This window comes from Anopheles funestus, chromosome 3RL (genome assembly GCF_943734845.2).
Source record: "Anopheles funestus chromosome 3RL, idAnoFuneDA-416_04, whole genome shotgun sequence".
NCBI classification, from domain to species: Eukaryota; Metazoa; Arthropoda; class Insecta; order Diptera; family Culicidae; genus Anopheles; species Anopheles funestus.
The window spans coordinates 64,913,224-64,934,492 of record NC_064599.1 but is presented as its reverse complement, the minus strand read 5'-3'; the positions used below and the strand labels follow the sequence as shown (position 1 = coordinate 64,934,492).

The window sequence follows — 21,269 nt, the reverse complement described above, 5'->3', positions numbered from 1 at the left end:
GCACGACAAGTGTGGATCTTTATGGCTCTTTTAATGGTTACACACTACTCTCTTTACATTTCCTCCAGCTCATGGACGATATCTGCCTGCTAGAATCTTCGCAGCAGTTAGTCATCCCCTCATTGAAGTGATCATCAGTACGTACCAAGAACGATCCGTACCGTACCAGCTGCATATATGCTGATAAATTAAGTCACAAATGGTGTTATTAATTTCAATCGTCTCTTTTTTTCTCAAAGCAACACCAAAGTCAATCATCACCCCGAATACGCTTAATCAGCGGTTAATTCCTTCCCTTAACGATAACAAACATGCCCGCTATATCTACCCTCCCTCACAAAGTCTGACTTAGAAGTAGAAAATCAATTAAAGTAAATATTATGATGATCTGTTTTCTGAGGCGCGATTGGACCGTCGGGGATTGGAAGAGAAGACGATGGAAAAAAATATATCAATCCCGCACTGGCCTCGCGTTTCATGAGGCGCGGAAAAATATGCTAAATCATAATGATTTATCAAAAAAAATCTTTATCTTCCCCTGTTCATTGGCCTCCAAGTACGGTGTGGACGAACATGGACAAGAAAGCTCGCCATAAGCGCGTTTACACCGAGAAGGCGGCATGTTGTCATTCCGATCATGGCTTCATGGTACGTCCGCTAAATACACATACGCACACCTCCACCTCCTCACGCCACCCACATTTCCACAGCCCTCCAGATAGCCCTTAAACCACATTTCAACCGCCACTCACGAACCAGGGGCGTTAAAGTGGTTTTTATTAAATTGTACTCTTGAGCAATAAAAAGCGCAGGCTCACCCGCCTCAAGCTTCGGGGCGGCGGGAGTAGTCGTCTTCGGGAAGTCAGTCCCCAACTCTCAGGTCCGGTGTGTGAGGATGAAAAAAAAACCACGAGCGTGCTAGAAAAACCACACCACAAGTACGACGAGTAGGGGAGGGTTTTGCTATCCCATACGCCAAACGCAAAAGGGCATTCCAGTGCTGCCACGGCCGGTGAACCTGGAAACCTGGAAGGAAAGAATTTAATAACCCGCATTTCAATATCATTTGCTACGGCGGCGCGTAGCTCGACAGTTTGTCTTGGACGAGAAGCTGAACAAACCGTCCGCCGGCTGTGTCGGCCATATCGGCTTTGATGGAGCGCTGTCCGAAGTAGAAGGAATGGTTAGTTGCTAATGTTTTTTTCTGTCGTTCTCTCGGACGGGTACATTACGGGAGCCACCGCCAGTAAGCGTATGCGGTACATTCATGTTTCACGTTTTACGATCGTTATGTACATGATGTCGGTTCTTCGCACTCATCGTAGTGCCCCCGGTAGGAGATGAGCTAAACGTTTGCACAAATGAAAATTGCATCACACGATTTGCTTATCATTTGATGGGTTCGCGTAACGCCAAATCGTCAGTAGAACCAGCATGAACCGAACACTATCATAAACCTTTAATCCTTGTCTCGCTGGCAATTGAGTTTCCGGCAGGGACAGTTATGTGGGATCGGGTTATGTTTATGGTCAAAACATTCTTGGCGATAATGGTTTGAAATGGGAACATATGTACAGGGTATCAAGATTATTAAAGACATTTCTTCCACTTCCATGTTTTACTGGAAATTTGTTTTTGTCACAAACACCAACAAAAGTAAGTAGTTGATTTAAAAATAAAGTAACTTTAAAGAGGTATCCTTCATTAGTGAATTTTTGCAACTTGGGTTTTCCTTTTTGTAGAAAAAATTACAACAAAATAGCCAAGAAAAAACCAAAAAATGTAAGAAAATAGCTATAGAAATAGTCTCAAGAACTTTGAGTGAAAGGGCTAATGTTTTAGCCATTTCTGGATTAATTTCATTTTAAGTGTGATATATAAGGAAAAATTTGAAATCTCTCCACCTTTTTCAAAGTTTTGGAAAGTAAAAATTTTATCAATGCAAATACTTTTAGCATGACAGATGTGTCTGTTAAGATAATTTTGTAAAGAACCAATTTCATTTTGAAGATGTGTTAAGATGTACAAAATCCAGAAAATGGGAAAGATTCCACACAAATCTCAACCTATTCCAGTTAATTATGGAAACCGCCGATAATTTATTGCAAAGTTGGCAATCGAACTCAAAAATAATATCCTGAATATCCAGCTGTATCGATATTCTACCAAGAATTTTAACAAAGAACGTAGTACCTTTAAATATTTCATTTTAACTGTAAAGAATTCATAAATAGGTAAAAATATTTAAACTTGATATCGAAAACCCTGTAAAGCTTGACAAATTGACGTATCAGTAAATTTATCATCAAATTTATCGGATTTCCTAACAAGTTATTATTAGAATATTGTATGGAAACGAGAAAACATGGAACTTCTTCTTCTTCTTCTTGGCTTAACGACCTTACAGGTCACGCCGGCCATTTCTGGCTTACTAGACTTATTGTACCATGTAGCCGGATAGTCAGTCCTTGCTACGGGGGGACGGTCCGGATGGGATTTGAACCCGGTCCGGCCGTGTGGACTGGCGCCGTTTATCACATGCACCACCGGGCCGCCCTTGTGTATTAAAACATGGAACTAGACCATGTGAATTAAAAATTAAATTAAAATGTAAGAATAAACGAAAATTTGCATTGCATCCAATGATTAATGAGACAAGTTTCATTTAATGGTTTATTTTAAACAATTGTTCAAAAATGTAAAAATATCAAACGTATATATTTTTTTTCTTTTTTGTGGTGCTGTAAAGCACTAATATTTTATGAACGAAATTTTGGATTGAATAAACGAATAAAAAATACAGGGTTTTCCGTAAAAGGCCTTTTAGCTTTGTTAACAATACGTAATCTGGTACGGTATGGAGCTCTTAAAAATATGTATTTTTCTATATCATTACTTCTAATAGGCAAAGTAAAGAAGTCTCACATTCTTAACGTCAATTAAAGTCCTTTCTATCGCAAAGTAAAAGCGTTTTTTGTTGGTAAGGCACATACCAAACACATTCCAGTACAAACAACTTCCACATTTCAAATAAAACCGTACTACGTTCCGACTCATTTCATGGCAAACATTTTTCCTACCATACACACACGAAATATATGTTCATTTGTAAGAAAAGTAACGCATACGCGATCATTTCCCCCCTTTTTACGCGTTCGTAAGTAACACTTGAGCGATTCTGCCTGTGCAAACAGTGTACCACCGGAGGTTAATTTCGCACATATAACAGTTCGTCTCCCATCCGTCGTCGGAGCGTGAAGCCGAGCGTCATGATCGAGAGAACAAAGGTCTTGATAATCAGGAAATTCCTTCCCATCCAAAAACCACTGCGCTGGGGGTGACTTTCCAACAAAAATGCACACACATACAGAGGTTTTGCAGCAGTCCCGGTACAAGGGAGCCGAGCCTCCACATCACATTGGCAAACATACAACGTTACATGTTCCACTAGATTGAGAATGAAAATTCACCCATATGATATGGCTCAACGCAACAAAAAAAAAAGAAAGAAAAAATCCCTACCGGCGATGGTGAAGAATGAAAAACGAAATATGAGCCCAAACGGGGTGCAGTAAAAATATTAAACTTTCAAGAAACAAATACCACCAAGACGCGCCGTGTTGCGTCTTGGTTGCGCGCCGTTGGCAAACCATAACCCGGGTCTCCTCCGGCCACAAAGGTGGTACACACATCGTGGAATGTAAATAAACCGATCCCGATCCCGCTATGTTGCATGAGCAGTGATATTCGAACAATTTAATTTGTTCTCTAGTGCGCGTGGCCCTCGTACGGTGGCGACCACTGCACCATGCTAGCGAGGAGGTCGAGAATGTGTGGTACATAAATTGAAATATATGATCTTAAACTCGAACAACAAAAAACGGCGAGCGCACACACACACATATACTGGGGGTGTCTGGAGAGAAGTTTCGAGCGTGATCGGAACGACAAAGCCCCAGCTGGCCAGCAACATACAGCCAGTCACGGAAAGGTGGAAACAACCGAGTTCTTTGGCCCCCCTAAACGATGAATCGTACAATGGGTTTATTAAGATGCACTCGTACCCCTTAGTCGGGGTAGTCCGGACACTCTGCTTAGTATTCACGCCAGCACCACTTTATAAGCTCTTGCTCGCAGATTTTCCCCTGCTGCACATAAATGACCGATGATGATGGGTCAATGCTAATACCGCCCTTGTGCGAAGTCTACAACTTTGTGTACTGTGGCGAACGGCATGACCCCACTGGAAGTGCATCTCGAATGAAATAGATCCACTGCAGCGAAGGAGATATTAGGGGAAACATAAACGGATTTAAAGCGTGCATCCAGTAGTGAGATGATGCTTATTCGTTTTGACATCACAAAATATTGGTTTTTGGTTTTTATGCCACTCCTTACCATTGAATTTATGTTACAAATATTGAATAATAAATTCTTTGTGGTTAGACGACTTTTTGCTTCAGAGTTCCAAGGTTTTTAAAAGCTTCATACTTCTCTTGTATTATTCCTCTAGAAACCATTTTAATTCTCCAAAACATAAGAACAATCAAGACACCAATATGGAGAAGACTCCAACAGTAATACAGCAGCTTTTGTACATGCATCAAAAATTCAATATAGAAATTCTCACCTACCCAAGACAGTGTAGCCTGTAACTTCACTTATTGCATTACAGGATCTCTGGGCAGAGAAACAATTTTTATTTGTATTTTACACCCTGTACTGCTCGTATCTCGAGCTGACCCGACGCCTGCCCCTAACCTTATCCATTGTCGACAGAGTAACCCAAGCCGACTTCAAAGCAACTGCATCGGTATACAAAGACTATGTTGATGAGTATTTTTTAATTTAACATATTTCCATTTCCTCCATAATGCTGGGGTTCATATGTCCAAATGGTACGTTTCGCCGACAGTGAGCGTAACGACCTAACACACCAGACAACAGGAGAACTCTTCACTGGCGTTAAGGGAAAAAATTCCTAACACGAAGGAAACCAATCTCGGGACAGGGCGGCGGCAAGAAAGTAATCAAGTTCCAGCGAAAGTATGCGTATGCGTGTGCGCCCGGTGTCCTATTGCCATCCCGATAAAGATAACACTCACCAATTTATCCGATCAAATTCCTTACCGCCGCCGAGCACCATCTTCGAATAACACCCCGGTCGTGTGTGTGTCACTCCTTCAAAAAACGGGCGGGAATGTCTAGTTTGTAGACACTAAACCCAAACCCACCGCACAACCAAATCCATCCGGAACTTAAGTGGATCAAAACGAAATTAAACTTTTACAGCACTGTTTCGTAGAGAGAAGGAGAGAGAAATTCCTTACTTTTTCCCTTATTTCGCACATCCCAATAAGGTGGGTGTCATCTTGTGTTTTTTTTCCCGTCCGCTTGTTGTGCCACGGCCGTACAACCGTCAGAAGCCGTGCGACGATAGAAGATCAATTTGGAAAGTGTTGTTCGCACAGTTGTTAGCAGAGTGGTGGCGCCCGATGATATGAGTCGCCCTTCATCGCATCGGTCGTGAAATAAGACACTTATCAGATCATCGAAATGTAGCAACAATTTCCACTTCTCACATCAAACGGACGTAAGGATAAGCGGGAGGAAGACATGGAGGTAACCACCTGCACTAACGGCTACACCACCAACCGTACGTACACGACAAATCGAAAAAAGGATCACATCGAGACAGTGGATTTCCCTTACACCGTGTGACCTCCTGTGGAAACTCAGCTTTCACCTCGCCCAAAAAACAACCCGGCCAAAAAACAGCCGTAAACGAGAGCGAGCCCTCATGAGAATGAGCGAGGATGAAAAGTTTGTTTGGATATCTTTGATCTTTTAATTTCAAAACAAATTCCTTTCGGTTATTGGCGTAGAGGGAAGGGCGACCTGATAGTATCGCAACAGCTTCGTCACAGTTCAAAACTATGGAGCACGCTTCCGAAGTATCTCCCAGAAAACCCAGGCACTGTTATTCCCTCCGGTATTGATAAAACCTAGCTCCGGTTCCTGGGACGGGTTTGTTGTGCCAGGATCAGTTTTCTGTCCCGCTCTATGGCACCGATTCCTCGCCATGATAAAGCACTTTCCTGGCACGTACGTGCAGCCTGGCAGGCTTTTGGAGGGTGGGTTTTCGGGGTGGCCCCGGGTTTTCGAGATCAGCAGCAACAGTTAGTGATGGGTTTTTGGAGGGCCGAGAACACCGGTACCCTGGGACACACACTAGTTTAGCTTTCCATTCCAACAAATTCAACCTGTTTGCTTCTGGGCTGATAAACATTCATAATTGGAAGTTTTATTTGCACAGCATTTCTCTCGTGGGGTGCTTGAACCAATCAGCACAAGGAGCAGCTTTCATGGCATGTCTAATTGACAGATTTGTTTCAACTTTACCAATTTGTCTTAATTTTCGGAACTCTATTTAAATTATTTAGATAATCCAGTTGGGTTTACAAATGATTATACAGGAGGTTTGCCCGGAGAAAAAGTCCCAACAGTAGAATTCGAAAAAGAATGCCAGTTATGCTAGGTACAGCAATATGTGATTAGCACTGCATCACTTTATGTTGGAGTGATCTGGGAATCACTGGCTATAACGCGTCTAAAGCTTTTCTATCACTTCTTAGAATTGATTAAAATTTTGATTTGAGGAATTTTATGAAAAAATCTCGAATTCAAACGGTTACTATCCTGACGTTGATGGCAACGATCTCTCCAAAAGACTTGAAATTTTGACATAAAGGATTTGGAGGAGAATTGAAGCGACGGTCTAATATTAAAACTGTTAAAGTCCTATTTGTTTCCAGTGTCTGTAAAATGGTAAAAATGGTTTCATCAAAAACTTTTAAAATTACAATGCAGGAATAGATTGTAATTAGACACGTGAAGATATGTTCGCGCGTTACTGATGGAACGTTTTATTGAGAGAAATTTATATTACATTTAGATACACGATTTTTACTACTTTCTCCTACGTTATTTCTTATTCAGACAAGTCTCGACCGCTTATAGCAGTGCATCACTACTCTTTGGATAACATAAAAACTAACCTAAACCTAAACCTTAGGAAAAGACCTAAATTTTTGGAGAAGAACCTAACTGCTAATCTCAATTACTGAAGAATTTTTTTTCTGAATCGATTTTAATATTCTCAACTTAAATTTACTCATTCTATTACAAGAAACAATGTTCTAGTAAAACAACATTTAATTTTACTTTGGATCACAAAACGCTGTATATATATAAAAAGTAACTGAATTTATCTATTATTATCTCCATTGCTTTAGTGCGCACGTACATTAGCTCCCTTAGCTCCTTCCTTGACATTTTCCTTGAGAAATTCGCTTGGAAATGCTCCATCATCCTAACGCACAGTAATTTGCATTTGCTTAAATCCGTAACATTCACACTAAAAAACCCTTCCTACTTTGCACACAAACCACATTGCCCACCGTTCCAATTGGTCCACAGCGATCTTACCGAAAGGCGCATGGGCGCTGCAAGAGTATACACCCGATCACTTGAGGATCACCCAACACCAGCCAACCACAAACCTCCTGGCGAGGCGGAATTTTGCAGATCGACCCGCGTCGCGTCATTCGCGGCTGCCAAAAGCAATTCCGAAAGCGTCCTACGCTACATTCACTCACCTATAGCATTCTCCGAAAAATTTCGATGAGTAAGTAATAATCCACCACTGTGCTATGGTCCACGATGCTATGGGCGTACTACACCATGCCGACACATGCGCCAACCTGCGCAATTGCTAAGCAGCGCGTTGGAAGGTATTTTTAACCCGTTTTCTCGTTGCTTGTTGTTACTGTTTTTTTTTTTTTTTGCTCGTCCACAGTTCAGGTCGCACACGCAGATAGATATTAAAATGGCACCGTCACCGTCAAACGGATTGCGTCCAATAACTGCGAGACCGAGTACCCGACACGGTGTGGCATTAGTAATGGGCAGGCTTTTAACGTGTGGCGCATTTTTTTTGTTGCTGTTGTTTAAAGCCTTAGCTCCATTGCACACCAGATTGTTCTTAGTGGGAGCTTCATTGTGCTTGTCCACAAATTAGACGAGCCCGTGCAATGGAGCAAGACTGAAACAATTGCTACGGCCACGAGGTTTAACCATCGTGTGTGGTTCGAAGGATGGAGATGTGTAGTTTTTGTTGTACTTCATATGCTCTCGCACCATTCGCGGCCCTACAATAGCTTGTCCGTGATTGTTCTAGGACTGTCCGAGGGTCTAGACGTCAACGTCAACGTGGATAAAAGCCAACTCATGGATTATTTTATTCTTCATCACGGAACACACCGAATGCTATGAAGAATCATACAAAAGTGATTTTAGCTTTACGGTTTGTTGTAGTTTTTTTTGCGTCCTATTCTTTGTACATTTACCACCGCGCCCCCGTTCCTCAGTGCACCTTCCGAAACCGATACTTCCAAGGTTCGCCCTAGACTAGGATCGCCCTTTGATACGTCATTAAATCTATGACCAGCGTTATGAGTTCGGACCTTTTTTGTAATTCACCCTCTCTCCCTTTAAACAGTGTTGTTTTTTTGTGCTAATTCATCGCAAATCATAAATCCCTGAACACGCACCACGAGATCCACGAGGTGAAGCTCCCTTCAGCGAGATTTGGACGGGCTTTAGAGAGCAATCGTTCGCACTGTGGGTGCACAGCGAACCGTACCGTGTACAAGAAATTGAACGAAAGCAAACAAGAATAAGCACAATAAAAACAACAACAACTTCAGCCCATCAAGCACTGTGCGTCACGCATGAGTTATCACGATAATGGTTGACTCACCTTTGCACCACGCGTACACACACACGTCCAATGGTACGAAAATATAGAATCCACCCCGACTCACCGACATTCGATACCCTGATGGACAAAATTTCAACGTTTCACAAACGGCCTGTATCTGACCCGTTCCACTACCTTCCATTCGGTTCCACGGGAGCTGTTCCCGGGATCAACGATATGGACGCGGTAATTGAATGATTTTGTAAGTACGTTAGCAATCGTTTGTTGCGTAAATTCCGGTAGGAGCACATTTCAAAGCCTTACCTTTGAAGGACGATTTCCTCGTAAAAAAAATGATAAAAAAAGAAAAGTATCACCAAAGAAACACCTCGCACACACGCGATAAATCAGTTACGTCGATGAAACTTTCCAAGAATAGACATCGTTAATGGGAAACAATTTCTGCTAAACTCGTTCCAGTTGAATATTTTAATGGAAAGTGTTTTCGGAACTTTTTTCTTGTACAACTTAAAAGGTTTTTCTTTTGATGATTTGAGGGTTGTAAGATTGTTAAATGTATTTAACGAGAATTGCTCTGATGATCATTACCTATCGCTAGGAGTGAATTCTTCGTGATCAAAGTTTCATTGAATTTGAGTTTTTCTTTCTTCAAAGATCAACAAGAAGTGATGATTCATCTTATAACAGAATAATGATTCATCTTTAAACAAAATATGTAATCTTTAAAGTAATATAATATTTGTTATTCATTTTTTTTAATTAAATATTTTATATTACATCAACCGAGTATGCCCGGGATAAGGCAAAGTACAAGGAGGAAATGCCTTGTGAAATTTGTACTCACTTCTGCCCTTTAAGGTTGAAAATACGGCTAAAGTCGTAAAAATGAAATATAAATTCAATACAATATTCGATATCATATCAAACTATTATTTTACTTTCGATTGTGTCCATTACAAAATCCCACTGTGCACCAAGTATCCAGTCAACCAATTGACCCCTTCGTGCGTAGTGCAGAAATTACCATCTTCCGGCCTGCATCAACAACAAAAGCCGTCCATGTAAAACTGCTTTGAAATCGCTACCAACACACTAACTCCCCACACGCATCTCACCTCGTACCGTGCGAACTAGGGTTGTTCATTTTGCTCGATTAAGGACCACTTTTGGCCGGCGTTCGACAGCCGACAGCCGACCAGCAGGGAACCGCTGGACCCCGGGAATGGGTTCGTAACGCCTGGTCGCATACGGAACCAGTTCCGGGCAGGACCACGGTCCACGGGAAGCATCTTCAAACCGGAGTTCCCTTTCTAGTTTTGCAAAACAAAATACACACACAAAAAACTCCACTTGTAATGTGATAAATTAAAACAGCTGATGAAGTTTGATCCCTTGCGCAACGGCGTCCCCGGCACTGTTGCGGAACGTTTTCCGCGTTCCGGTTTTTTTTTTAAAAGAGCTACACGGCACCCTTTTTGCAGGACTATTGGGATACATTGGAGGGTGCGCACATCGATGACAATCAACACGACCGCCCGTGAGCTACGGCTCGTTTCCGCCGCCGGTTCCTCAAGATTGCTTTTCCGCTCGGGGGATTTTTTTTTATTTAACCGATTGAAGTGCGGAACGAGTCCTCGTTCCTCGACATCGACGACGGCGAAAACGATGGAAACAGGATGCTTAGAGAGAAAATATGGGAGATTATTGTGCAACAATATTTCACGCCATATCTTCGGAACAAATTGATGTTAATTAGCAAAACCGTTCGCTTTCTTCCTGCAGTCTCGATGGAAATGATGGTTCCCGAGAAAAAGGGGGAACCCTCTTCATTTCCCGAAGAGTCTAGCCTAGTAGGTGTACAATGTACAACGGGCCAAACAACGACAGAAAAAGGATCACGTAATAAAAGTCGGCACTTAATGGTACGTCAAATATAAATCAAATTTGATCTATCTTGCAAAGGTTACAGGGTGGTTTCAGGTGACAATAAAATGGGAAGGATTATTCACACGTTTTCTAGAATAAATTGATGTCTTTGCAAAGCGTTGCTTTGCCCCGTATTCAAACTGTGACACATCTGAGATAAACGTCTATTAGAAATACTGTCTGTAATTTAAATTTTGAACAAATAGGTAAAGTTAAATGAGAAGACAAAATGTTGATGTCAAGAAGTACTTAAAGTGACATCCTTCTCCTGGAGAATAATTTGCCTGTGCTCTTGTATTATTGTTGTACATATCATTCGTTTTATATTAGCACTTCCTGTGCGTATTTCCAGGTTATTTGTTCAAAGCTATGCCAAAATAATAGTTATTAAGCGAAGTTCAAACTAAATGAACTTGAATATCCAGAAGTGTCACATGAAATACTCGTTATTTGCATGGCAGAGACGTCCAGAACTTCAAACAAAATTGCACAAATAGATTTTATATTTTTTTCGAAATGCTTTGAATTAACTCTTTTTTAAATGAATTACAAAGCCATTTTATTTAAAATAATATAAACTAACTAACATTAAGTGAAAGTCCATTTTTTTAAGAGAAAAAAAAGTAAAAGTATGAGAAAATCGTGAATAATTCATGAAGAAATAATTTATTGACTAAAAGTTATAACTTCGCTGTTATAAACAGTAGGACCAAATGTCACCATTTTAATTGTATATAAAAACTACAATATAGTCTGATTAACTATTTTTAAAAGCCTTCCTATATTTCCTCATGTTTTGTTTGCCCTTTCAATCCAATGGAGAATATAATTTAATTTAGTTCCTACAGAAATCAAACTTCATTTTCTGTCTCCAATCGTTTGTACCGAACGCATGCATAAATCACCAAATTCTTTCCCATACGAAACGAATCGAAATCATACCCGAAAACCGAATGGCCCTAAAATTCGTTCCGGCCACCGTGAAAAAGGGGCACCTTCCGACATCTGAGCGAGATTGCAAAAAGGTATTGTGTGTGCACCACAGCGCAAAATGTCTCTCCTACCTAATACCGTCGGGCGTCTTTAGGGGCTTAAGGAAATTTTTCACGCCATTACATTTGTTTTGATTTTGCCAGTGCAATTTCCTACTCTTTATTTTTTCCTTTTTTTCTTTCCCCACCTCAAAAACCTGAAACATCCAGTCACAAATTCTGGCACCACACATCATCGACAACATTTCGCATCCATTTTCCTTGGCCCCTTTCCGCGAATCCTGGTACGTCTTTGTGTAGTACCGCGGGAAAAGGTACGACACACATGTTACGGGTGGGGCCACACAACCTTGCATCGACGCGTAAGCGTGTTGTTGTTTGCTTTGTACGACAAAGTGGAATTAAATTTCAAACCACTGCAACATCCAACCAGTCCAAGAATAATCTCGGCGCAAAAAAGACACCGACAAGAAATAAAACTACGCGCACAAACACGACCGCCGCAAAACGTTTGAAGAAATCTCACCCCGCATATCACCCTGTTCCCGAGCTTCCTATCCGAACATCTTCGATTGCAAACGCATCTTACGCGAGTCCGGGTGAAGATTTATGAGGTGTTTTGTTGTGAAAACAGTGTCATGAGTGATGCGATTCCGGTGGCATTTTCGAACCTCGCGCGTATTACGCGCTACGTGATCGCCTGTGAGTGCCGTGCCGTGTGGTGCGGAATCGGAACAGAAGTGAGACGGTTATTAATTGCCGATCTCAACCATCCCTCGAAGCGAAGGGCGTTCCGTTTTGTTGCGGGGGAAGGCGGCCTTCACATCGACCGCGTGTCGGTGGAGCCGTAAATCGCTCCATCGATGCGCTCCATTACGTCCACCTCTGCAAAGGAGCACGTCCTTTGCCAGCGTCGCACTATCTCAATAGCAATGGACAAAGCGGACGTTCGATTGGGAGAGCTTTCTAAGAGCGTTTTTCGCCCCCCAAAAACTCCGAAGTGAAAAGTGCGAAATGAAAACACACTTGCCATTTTGTCGTGTTAGGATGAGGGATGGTACGGTTTCGGATCACCCGGAATCCGGATGTGAATCGAAACAGATGCTGTCGGTACGTACGTATCACATTAGCTCCGTTCGTAGCTCCAGTGCTCCGAAGGCTACGAAAACACTTCCAAACATGCGAGTCCGTGTCAAGCGTTTCCATTCCTCAGCACAATCAGTGCACTTCTGTCCGGGTGAAAAGTGGAAAAACAACAACCGTGTGAGAAGCGGTTTTTTGGATAGGAAATCCATTAAAATTTTCCAATTTTACTTACTTTTTTTCTTGAGTGTCTAGAATACTAAGCGCCCATTATGCACAGTGGGATGAGTGGAAATTGTCATGTGTGTTTCAGATTTTATCGAACTGATTTTAGTTTTCCTTGCTAAGTGATTTTAAATAGATAAATAAATCGATACAAATACATCACCAAATGGCAGAGTATCGCTTACTAAGTGGAGTTGATTTGGAAAATGTTATAGCTTTAGTAGATTCCCTCAAGTTTATGTATTTTAAAACAACTTTATAATAAAATGTTCATAATAAAAAAAAATACTATCTTTAGAATTCCCATAGTTACACAATTGACCATCTCTTCAGAATCAAAGTCTGCGCTGACCGGTCAAGCTATTCTGACACTCGTGCCACCATCTGGAACTAACCACATTGCTCCATCCAGATCCAAGTTATCAGGAATGTACGGCTCTTGAAGCAGACAGCGCCCATCACCGAAAGGCATCCGACGGACACTAACTGATCTTCATCCTCTCCACCGTGCCATGCTACTGCTCCACTCAAACAAGGAGTTTGAGAGTTAATGATGCGCAAATTTTGCAGCCCCCCGAACTGTATGAAACTGTCAGTGAAAGATGCCGTCATCAGTGTTCAGAATAGGCTAGTAGCTTGTCGCATTAAAGCGCTCGTTAACTGAGTGTTTCATCGCCACGGCAGCCCGTATGCGTACCTACCGTGTGACGTCTTCTGCTTCTGGTCCCCACACACAGATAACGCCAGACTAATTGTCTTCGCGAACAAATGCTACTCGAACTAGATAAAAGAGGGAGAGTGAAACATACAACACACTCAGCACATTCCCTTGCGCCTAGATAGGGGAAGGAGTTCAACGAAAACAACCAAAAAATACCCCAAAGCATCAATCATTCTAACGATGTGCAATCTGGTACTTTTCGGTGCCGTTTGGTGAATTTTTAAAATGGACACTAAAACACACAACCGATGGGTGAATCGTTTAGTCGATACGTTGTGTTGCAAAAAAATAATGAAATTCCTAAGGCATTGCACTACAGAAAAATTACTTGCGAGTTATTATGTTTTGGAGTAAAAATATTGAATACAAAATTCTTCTATTAAATATTTGAAAAGGTTTGTAATTTGCAGCACTTTAGTAATGCAAAGTTGATCAAAATTATAAAAAACATATAAAAGACTTATCAAAACAAAGAAGTAATATAAAAGTGTCATAAATCATTTCGTAGATCGGAGAGACAACAAAACAATATAAAATTGTACCAATTATAAAGCAAAAAAAATAACATAACAGTGTTTTTGAAAAATATCGAAACAAAACAATAGTTAACAGATATGTCAACTACCTGTTGAAATACGAAAACATACGCTTCATTGATCTTCATTTCTCAATATGCCTCGTCAATTCAATTAGTGGTCATTTTTTAACCTACCGCTCGGTGTTGACTCAGCTATTAGAAAACCGTCACTGAGACCATTAGAACACTGCCTAGCTTACACAATACTGCGCATGTTAACCTTGGCGTTAGCCATTAGATCACTATTGCGTCCATTTCGGAAATCGTGTCGAATCGCATCTATACCTGTCTCCCGGAGGCAAAAAAAAACACACACGAACCAAAATCAATCGATTCCACCACAATCCAATCGCTCACCGAGTGCCACCATGGAGCATCCTCTTGCTCTAGCCCCATCACCCGTGTGGCAGCTTGGTGAGGCTGATAAAAAATATAAAGCACGGCCCAAGCGAGCCCAAACGAGCGCCGTGGACGATGACAAATGGGACGCGGTAAATCACTATCTTCGTTCAAAAATTTCCAAACCACATATCAATCAAATCAGGCTGCTCGCGGTGCACTTTACCCGTTGACAGTGTACGGCCGGGTTCCAGCGTGGGCCGGAGAACGATAGACAGCTGCCGCCAAATCAATTATGATTTATGCGCTCCCGGACCCGAAACGGAAACTACCTAAAACATGCATCATTGTAACTGTTGCCTGTGTTAGGTTGGCTAGAGGGAAGTATTGGAAGCAGGGCTGGCTGGAAGAAAGTATGGAAGATGTGCCACTAATGTATCACGGTCTACGGAATTCGTGTCGTTAGGTCAGTTCCAAATTTATGTTCCACTCGATGCGCAGTACATTACTTGTCGATGGTTTTTTTTTGTCTAAGACGACTACTACGTAAACAATGATATTGATTAGAGCAAACAGTCATACATTCTGGTAAAAATGATCAGAGTTTTCTAACTAATCATAGATTAAATTTAGTTTTAAGAACTAATTATAACTTTAAAGAAGGTTACGAAAATATAGAATATCGATACTTCAATCAACAAAATAGAAAATATAGTATAAAGGAATTTAAGCTATTTCGAAGCCAAAGGAATCCTTAATTAAAATTCAAATTGAAACCATAGAAAACCAATACCCTGGTCTTCTCACTAATGAAATACAGTAGTTCTCTTCTTAAAGACGTGAAAGTCAAATATTCACTGGAGCTGGTCGAAAAATATTCAAAGACTAACTCGAGGCACATTCAGAGGTACTTGCTGGTGTTACTTCACCAAAGGTCACATAATTTGAAACTAATAATGACGTAAGATCACCTCTTCAACTAAAAAGACATTCAATCGCAGCTCCAGCAGTTCCAAATCAAATTATCAGCACCAAAGTTAGTATATGATTTTTTTAACTTTAGAGGAGAATGCAAACCTAGAGAAAATTTTCAAAGCGTTTTCCACTAGAATAGACTCAACAATATTTGTGTACATGTTTTATCAATTTTTATTTTAAATAAATAATTTCTCTTACAACATCTAGATGTTGGCAACAACTCTAGATCTAATCTCAATTAAATGCACAAAAACAACCATGAAATGATACATTTAAAGCATGGCAATTTCTATTCATGCGAAGTAGAGATTCTAACAAAAAGTAACAGTGAGAATCCCAATTCCCGTAGCAACTCTTTTACTGTATTTCGATTCATTGAAAAAAAATATTTTCAAAAATCAAAGCTAAATTTAGTGAGAAATAAGCTGACAAATAAAATCAAGAACCATCAATTTAACAATAAAATAATTTTGCGAAGACTATTGAAGAAATGAAAAATATGCTTAGCAAACAGACTCAATAATTAAGCCTTTGTCCGTAGGAATATCCAAAAAAAACTAATTCATTAAGAGATTCATAAAACCCGTTCAACATCATCATAATATTTATCAATACTTAAGCATACATTTTATATTTTCTTTTTTTTTTTGGAAAGCCAACGCATCAGTAAAAAAAAGTGTTTATTTAAATTCGACCCATTACCAGAAAATTAAAACTTACTCATGCATGCACGACCAACGCAAAGCATGGAATCGGCACACAATCTTAAGCAAAGCGACCTTTCTACTGCCGCACCACAGATCTGCTTTTCTCCCTGCAAATCGTTTCACGAGCGACATTTCTCACTCCCAAATCGATCTGTCCATCTGGCCTGGAAATCGACTGACTAATCAGACGGTGGCAACACACCACACCGGCCACCACCATTCTCACAACATCACGCTCGACCCCAAAAATGCAACGAAAAACCATGTAAATCGCGAAACCCGTCCAGGTGCTGCAGAGCGGCAATGATCAATGGGAATTTCGAGCATGGCAAGAGGAAAAAAAAGACACACAAACCACCGCGACACAGACGCCGCGACGCGCTTCGGAAAATAATTTGACGCATGAATTGAATTTGTTTTTCACACTTCATCCGTTTCGGATCCGGTCCCCGTGTGTGTGTGTGCAGTGTACAGAGGTTCACTTTCTGTCCAGTCATTCCTCGGAGCTAGGACCGATCGCACGATCCCCACTAGTTGGCCCACGTCCAGCGTTACATCTTTTGGCGATCGATCGGCGATCTTCACACCCGCGTCGAAGACGAAACCCGGACTAATGTGGCGTGTAAGCGAACCACTCTTTGCGAACCATTCAAGTGTCACAGGACAGAAGCTGCCATAGGATCAACACCTTCCCCCCGTCGTTGGAATGGACATTCAATTTCATACCGTCGTCCCATGGGAAATGGTACGCGCTTGTCGTGCACTACATTCACGCTAGCGCCCGGGAAATCTCGCGGATGGATAGATTCCGACCAAAAACGTTGTTGCACTCATTATCCTCGATCGATTCACTGAACCGCATCGAGTCGTAAATGGTGGTATCCGTGTCATTTCGATCAATTCCCAGCGCCTGAATTTCAAATTCCCAACCAACGAACGAAATGGAGGGAACAAAAATAAAATTAAACCACTCCGCTAGATTGCCCAGGCAAAAGCGCACTGGGTAAATGATTTGCAATCGATAGCACTTGATGGGCACCGCGTGTGACTAATCTACCACCAGTAGCTCATAAATATTTCTTGCAACCAGGCACCAGAAAATGGTAGCCTGAAGACACTTTTGCGACAGGCGCGTTTTTTTTCGGGGGGGATAAATTAGACGTTGGACTCGTACACAGATGGTCACCGGTCGTCCATCGAACGTCCTGCATCGTTCAGCGTGAGTGGCATGGCACAGTCATCAAATGATAATTTAATTTCTTTTTCATATTCTCATTTAATTACCTCACCGTAGGACGAATCCCTAGCCATGGGAGTCTTAGTAGGGGCGCAACATTCTCATAACGAAACATCAATAGCCCAGCAAGTCAACTGCTGTGCAATTGATCAGCAGTTTATTGCATATTTTTGTTACTTTTGTAAGAATACGTAATAAAATATTTATCTATCCTTCACGTTGGAAACATTTCCCATGAACTCAAGCCGTCTCTTCTTGGACAATATTAAAGTATCTCCACAGAAAAAAAAAATCATCCAAAAACACACAAAATGACATCCGTTTTTACTTTCCTCAGAAACTGTTACAAGCCTTTTATCTCTTGTCGTGCGACAACACGACACAGCAAAAAAAAGTTTGAAGTACTACACCGGCGCCAGCGAATTGTTTGTGTACAAATAAATATAATTAATATGAAGCCTCAGTTGACGGCACGGATTACATAGAAACGGCGCTACTGCTTGCGTAACCGAACACGTGTATCTTCACGTGTTTCCTGTCGCAAAAGCACAATTTTCTCGCATCTCCTTTCCACTAGGCTGTATGCAACATTACACCAGTAACCCAAAAACGCTCCATACGAACCTGAGCTCCGCGACACAAACTCAAACGGTCGTGTCTGAAACGGTTTTTGGAACGCTACTTCATGTCCTGAGCTCTATCATTTCTCACCCCCAAACAAAAAAAAAACGGCTCACGGTACACTGTGGATGCACCGAAAATTGCCCAATTCCCTAGACGCTACTGGATTTTTGGGGGTGCTACGGGAAAGGAGAAGAATAAAGCCCCTGTTCGGCCTAGTGCAAACAGGCCCAAGCCTTACCTTTCATCTGGGCAAACAATTCTCAAGAGGACGGAGACAGCAAACTCTTCTGCCCAAAAAACATACATAAGGACATGCACACAAAAGTACAACGTTGTGGAATCGTTCACGAGGGTTTTTTCTTGCTCCATTTTGGGGAGGGCGATGACTGTCAGCAACTTTTATTCTCGAAAGTTACCATCCTTACCATCCTATGCTCAGAGTCGTCGTATGGCTTAGGAACCACAATGACAATGACACACTGGCACATCATTTCCGTAAACATGGTGCCTATGTACAGGTGTGTACGTATATATTTGTGTGCGTGTGCACTCGCATGTGTGAGTCAATTAAACAAACTTTTTCCCGCCCCGACCAGGCACCGAGGCACTCGGTTACATCACGCCAGCAGGGCTCAGCTGCCGTTATCCTATCCAGCAGTGTCCTTTTTTTTGGTTGTCTGTCTCGTGCTCGTGCGTTCATCCCGTGAGCGTTTCCCTTTGAAGGCTCGTTTAGCGAACCGGGTTCGTTCGTTCCCGTGGTTCGTTTCCTCATACCATTTACGGAGACCGTTCTTACATCAGTATCCTTAACTTTGTGCCAATTTACGGCTCTACATGCCTTCATCATGATCATCGCCGTCATCATCATCATCGTCGTTGTCGTCATCCATGCTACGCAGCCACGCAAATTGATGCGATGGGGAGCATATGTTCTGATGCTCGTACACGGCCCTACAGCTATGAACCGTCCATCTACAACCCTGCCACACATTCTCCAGCCTGGTCTCCCACCCCAGTCTCCCGGAGAACCAGATACGGTTGGCGAATGTACGGGAAAGCATAATTTAATGTGTTATTGACTTTCAATATGTTTGCCCACAACATGGCCTACCGGCGAGAAAGGTGGATGAATACGCACGTTCATACTACGCCATCCAATCACAGGACGAACGAAACGGACCCGTACTCCGTACAAAACCAAAAACTTACGGACAGCGAAAATCCAGAGCAGATGACGTCAAAACTGGTGGAAAAACTCCAACTGGTGGAGGTAGATTTTTGGCTACATATTTGATGAAATTCTTCACTCCACGCTGCCAGCAAGCGCGAGGAAAAGTTTATTTTTCCTCGTCCTGTTTCTCAGCAGAAGGAGTCCGCCGTAAATTCTAACACGCCTACGAACGGTTTCCTTTGCGCGAGCTAATCGTAACGTAATGCAAAACTTTTTCCTTCAGCAGAAACGTAAGAAACAACCCGTATGGAAACGCGTATGGTTGACGTTAGCTTTTTCTCCCGCGTTTTACGCACTCTATAAGAGACGAGCAGAACGCCTTCATTGACTTATCTTACTGTTGTGAAGACTTTCTACCATTCAGTTTTTCCACCGGTGGGGGTTTGTTCTTTCGACTTTATTTTGAGTCTACTTTCACTCCCCCCCCCCCCCCCCCCTTTAGTGCCAAAATACACACGTGGCAGCAATTCTTTAGTGTGTGTATTTACTTTTTTTAAATGTAAATTTAAGCAGAGAAGAATGTTCTTATTTAGCTCCAGTTAAAGGTTTATTATTAACAGCAACATAGATTTTTTTACATTTTCTAGAAATATTCTAATGAAATTTACTATGACGTCTGGTTTGGAAAATGTTTTATTCAATTTCTTTCTTTTTTTTGTCTATTTACAGTGCTTTATATGAGGCTTTATTGGCTTCCCAGAAATGGGAGACTTAGATCCTCTTGAGGTCCCGGGTCTATTAAAGCTGAAATATTGGTAAGTTGATTTACTGTATTTCTCTTGTTGTTAAAAATATCTTAAATTATTGAGGTCTGCCATGTTTGGTTTTCTTTGACTACCTTAGCAGGATACTAAGTCCTGCGTTTTTACGTATATTAAATCTTCAATATTTTCCTCCCATTAAGAGCTCAACATACTACAAATGCAATAGACCTGAACACTGGAAAACCTCACCATCTTCATTCAATAAAACCTCAACTCTGCATTCAGAGCCACTATACCATTCCATCAAAGAAATGTAACCGATTATGCCCGGGATAAGGCACAACTCAAGGAGGAAATGCCTTGCGAAATTTTTATTTAGTCGATACATGCGATGTTGACCATATGGCTTTGAGTATAACTGCTCATGGAATGATATTAAAAACGAGCTCAATTTTTCATTTCACGGCAAGTTAAATTAATAGCCATATGAAATGCTCTAGTACGGATAACCTTAATTCCCTGAAGAATGACGCTTAGACCAAACTTCGTCGAGAGTAATCTACTTTAAATTTATTGAACTACATCAATGATACCAAAATCTGTCATATGGTTTATTAAAAATTATTTTCTCTTAACCCAATATTTCATAAAGCTTATTCAGTTTACAGAGGTTTCAATATCACTCGTTAAACCCCAAACGATCTAAAGGTGTCAGCAAGGAAGATCTTGAGAACTTCCTCCATACAAGGTCTTGTATGGGATTTTTCATATTTTGAACCAAGAATTGTTGAAGCAATTTCATGGGAAAAGCTTTTGTTGTATATCGGGAATATTCATAATATTGATCAACGTTAAAACAATAGTCATGAAATGTTTTTATAATTTTGTTAATTTATATAAAAACAAAATTTTTCTTCAGCTTTTTAGAAAATGTTGAAAAACCAAGCTAAAATTTTATTGGACGATTTAAACAGCGCCATGTAGTCCTCCAATGATTAAAAAAGCTTTATGTTTTTTTAAGAAGAACATCTTAGAAAAAATATATAATTTATTTTAAATTGAAAAAAGGCAATACCACCAACGTAATACCTGTGATAAAAACGAAAGTGTCACTTAGATATTAAATATTGCTGTAAATGTTCA

At 41.1% G+C, this 21,269-nt stretch overlaps 1 protein-coding gene across 8 annotated transcripts in view; it reads left to right on the top strand.

Annotated features, from left to right (window-relative positions):
* Positions 1-21,269, top strand: part of LOC125769092 (probable lysine-specific demethylase 4B) — a 217,126-nt gene that overhangs the window by 101,866 nt on the left and 93,991 nt on the right. For all 8 annotated transcript variants that reach the window (XM_049437551.1, XM_049437552.1, XM_049437545.1 and 5 more), the window contains one exon: positions 20,092-20,177. The gene's annotated coding sequence lies outside the window, so the exon portion shown is untranslated. The remainder of the gene's footprint in view (positions 1-20,091; positions 20,178-21,269) is intronic.